Raw genomic sequence first — 4,244 nt, 5'->3', positions numbered from 1 at the left:
AACAAAGTACTAATCTTGTTAAGTAAAGAACTTGTAAGAGAGTACAGTATAATGAGTTGACCACAACGAGTGTAATAATGAAATCCAACACATTCTTATACCCATCGTGTTCTGTCCTGATGCTCCCTATTCTCCCCATGCCATGGGAGCATTGGGAGCACAATTCTCCCAAGGCCACCCGTGCTCCGGGAGCAGGGCTCTTGGCGGGAGCACGCATCACGTGACCTCAAGCCCCGCGATGATCATTACCTTCTGACGTGGACGTGGTTGGCCTTCAACCTCTCTGTCCCCGTCAAGGAGAGAATCCTTCCTGTTGCTTGTAACATACTAGTCCTAAGGAAGACACTCCTAGACCTGCTTAATAAGGGTTTTATCTATATAAGCACCTCTTCTATAGCGTTGCTAGTCCTCTTTATATAGAAGCTTAGAGGAGGAATAAGGTTCTATATTAACTACTATGCGCTTAACGCTATTACGTAAAAAGACTAATACTCCCTTCCTCTAATTTATAAGACTCTAAACTTAGTTCGATAAGCTAAGTAGTATACTAAGCTAGACGTGTCTACTACCTTTTATAAAATATAGATTACTAAAAGATAAGAATAGATAATAGCCTTTTAGACAAGATTTAGCTTGTATAAATAGCTAGTTACACTCTTTAATCTAGCTAATGCTCTAAGTACGTTCTAGCGCTACGTTAATTAGATCTTATAGGACCTACTAGACGACTTTATATCTACTTACCTTAACAATATCTTAATTTTTATAGATAGCTCTTTATCTTAACACTACACCTACGTATAATAAGTAATTAAACAACTATAAGTAGTAAGACTATAACTTAAATTAGATAAGTGCGAATCTAACGCTTAACGTATAAAGTATTTAAGGTTTATCTTTAAAGTAGGAAAGGGTGTCTTAATAGACTTAGAGAAGATAAAAGCTATCTAAGAATAGGAACCCCCTACGTCTGTCTAAGGCGTATAAGGTTTCTCAGGATTCGCTAACTTTTACTAAAGGTTTATTCTTTACTTTTTACGTTTAGTAGACTCTCTTATATAACTTACTAAGAAAGACGCTAAGTTTTAATAAGGCGCTACTTAAGAAGAGAGTTTTGTAGCTCTTAAAGAAGCATTTCTTTTAGACGAAGTACTTATCGCATTTGACTCTAGACGCTGTATAGTAGTAGAATGTGATTCTTTTAGTTAAGCCTTAGGAGCTGTACTTCTATAAGAAGATGATAAGGGCACGCTCTATATAGTAGCTTATCTTTCTAGGAAACTGCTTATACATAAAGCTAATTACCCTATCTATGATAAGGAACTGCTAGTAGTAATCTACTGCTTAAAGGAATAGGACGCTAAACTCTGTGGCGTATAAGAGTTTAAAGTTATTACAGACTATAAGAACTTAGAATACTTTACCTATAAGCAGAAGCTGTCTAAACGCCACGTACGATAGAACTTAGAGCTTGCTCGCTTTCTAAATATAAAGTTACGCTATTATCTAGGCAAGGATAATATAAAAGTAGACGCGCTATCTTACTAAGATTAAGATATGCTTAAGGACGTAGGGGACGAGCATGCCTCCTCTTATAAATTTATAATGCTAGTCCTAGCTTATATGCTAGACTACGTCTTAGCACTACTTATATAAACTTAAGGAACCTCCTTAGTGTTAGAAATACTACCTTAACCTCTAGACCTTCTAGCTTTAGTACAAGAACATTAGGTATAGGTAGCGCAGGATGACACTATCTACTAAGAAGTACTAGCCACTATACAAGAAGGAAGACAATCGCTCTCTAGCACGCGCAAGGTTGCTATCTCGCTAAGTGACTATACGATTAACTAAGAAGAACAACTCTAATAGCGTAGACGTGTGTAGGTACTAGACTTTAAACTATTACGCATAGGAGTTATCTAAGTAGCTTACCTATCTCTCCTAACTAGATATCCTAGACAAGAAGAGACCTATTAGATTGTTGCATAAGAATAGTACTAGCCTCGCATAAGCGATGACATATAACGCTTTATACAGAACTGCGAGCTATGCCGCAAAAGCACTCCCTAGCGGGACGGAAAGTTTAGTTACTTAAAGCCCCTACCTATGCCTAGTCGCACGTGGTAGCACCTTATAGTTAATTTTATTATAGGCCTTCCTAACTCTCTTAAAAATATAAACTCAATAGTAGTAAAAGACTAATTAGGGAAAGGCGTTGTACTAGTCCTTATAAACAAGATTAAGATAATAGACGTTGCTTAGGCTTTTATACGAGAAGTCTACTGCCACTATAGCCTTCTATAGTCTATCACGTCTAACTACGGCCTCTAGTTCGCAAGCTAACTATAGGAAAACATCTGCAAGCTGCTAAATATTTAGCGGAATCTCTCTATAGCTTACTACCTATAAATAAACAAGACGATAGAATAAGCTAATAGCGACATAGAAGTAGTCGTATGGATCTTTTGTAACTATAACTCAGACAATTAGGCTTAGCTTTACCCTTTTCTAGAACTTATACTTAACTCCTATACAAACGCCTCTATAGGTGTATCCCCCTTCTTTCTCTACTATAGTTACTATAATACCCTATTTCCCTAAAAAGAAGCTATCTTAGATAACTAAGAAGCGAGCGTAGCAGCTAAAGAGATAGTACGTACGATTAGTAATACGGCAAACTAGGTAGTTTTAGCAATATTATACGCCTAATAAGAGTAAGAGAAGTAAGCAAACAAATCTCGCAAACTATCGCCTGCTTATAAAGTAGGAGACTAGGTCTAGCTAGACTTACGCAACGTACAAATGGCCTAAATAAGTAAAAAGCTAAACTAGAAAAGTAGAAAGTACTAAGTCGCCTACGTACAAGACCCCTACTAGGTAGAACTTATAGTGCCTTAGGAGATAAAATCCTTCTATGTAGACAAGCTAAGGCTAGCATCTAATATCCCCTTGCTATTATAATAAATAGATGACAGCAGCCCTACAGCTATCGTCGTACGAGAAGATAGAGAAGAAGAAGAAGACTATTTAGAATAGCTCGTACAAGGCATCACAGACGAACGAATACAAAATAGAGAACTATAATATCTTATTATTTAGATAGGCTACTTAGAGGGAAGTTAGGAACTAGCTATAGCACTTAAAGATATAAAAGCTCTAGATAAATAGCTCGCCTAAACTTCTTCTATACAAAAACCCAACAGCTAGCTATAAAATAGCTAGAGGCGAAAGCTACTTAATAAGCAATGGAGACCTAGCGCTACCTCTAGAGGCTAAATAATCCCTCTTAGTGCCTAGAAGACGACGCTTAGCTAGCGTATAAACGGACGAACCGTCCCCTTCTCCTGCTAAACAATAGGCGCTATAGTCCTGCTAGATGCAATTGCTACACGCACCCCCCCACTCTCTATAGATACACAACTAGCAAAGGCTATAAACTCCTTCACCCTATCTAAGACTAGCGCATAGTTATTATAAAATGTAGCATTAAAGGCGCCACGCGAATAGATAAGGAAGGCCTTAAGGTATAAGGGTTAGCTACCTAAGATTTAACGGGCATAGAGCGTTGTACGGGCAACAATAGGCGAATAACCGCTAAGGCTAGGACTAAAGGTAGCATTGTAGAGCAATAGCCCCCTTAGACAGTAGAACATATTAAAGACCTAGCGAAGCTTAGGCTACACTAATTAGCTAATTTAGATGTATAATAAGAAAACGACACTTATAAGAGTAGTAGCAAACACTTAGTAAATCTTTTTAGTAACCTACATATTAAAAATATACTAGACCTAGTAGTTATTAAGGTTAACTTATTTAATAATAATAGGCGCTGCGGCCTAGATAGCACCTAGCGTTGCATAAGTAAGCAACTAATAAGCAACGTTAAAGATTTAAGTAGTTGCCTACTTAATAGTGTTGTTAACTCTACTATTTATATAGAAACGTAAGGCGTTAACCTAGCTGTTAGCCTATATCCCACGATTAGCTATTGTACGAGAAGACTTAAGAAAGTGACTATAATAAGAGAAAAGTTAAAGCTAAAGGGATAGAGGAAATAAGCAGTAGGTAGGGGAAGAAGAGTATTTATGCTCGCTAGACAGCGTTTGCTATAACGTGGTTCATAAGCGAGTCGGTCACCCAAGCGAGTCGGTCACTCCCCACCAGCGCGTCGACGTTGATACTACAACGCGTTATGTCTCAACAACACAACTATTAATTAACTTGTCCTAAATTAGATCTTT

The sequence above is a fragment of the Exserohilum turcica genome (assembly GCF_000359705.1).
Source record: "Exserohilum turcica Et28A unplaced genomic scaffold SETTUscaffold_10, whole genome shotgun sequence".
In the NCBI taxonomy this organism is placed as follows: domain Eukaryota; kingdom Fungi; phylum Ascomycota; class Dothideomycetes; order Pleosporales; family Pleosporaceae; genus Exserohilum; species Exserohilum turcicum.
This window is presented reverse-complemented; position numbering follows the sequence as displayed.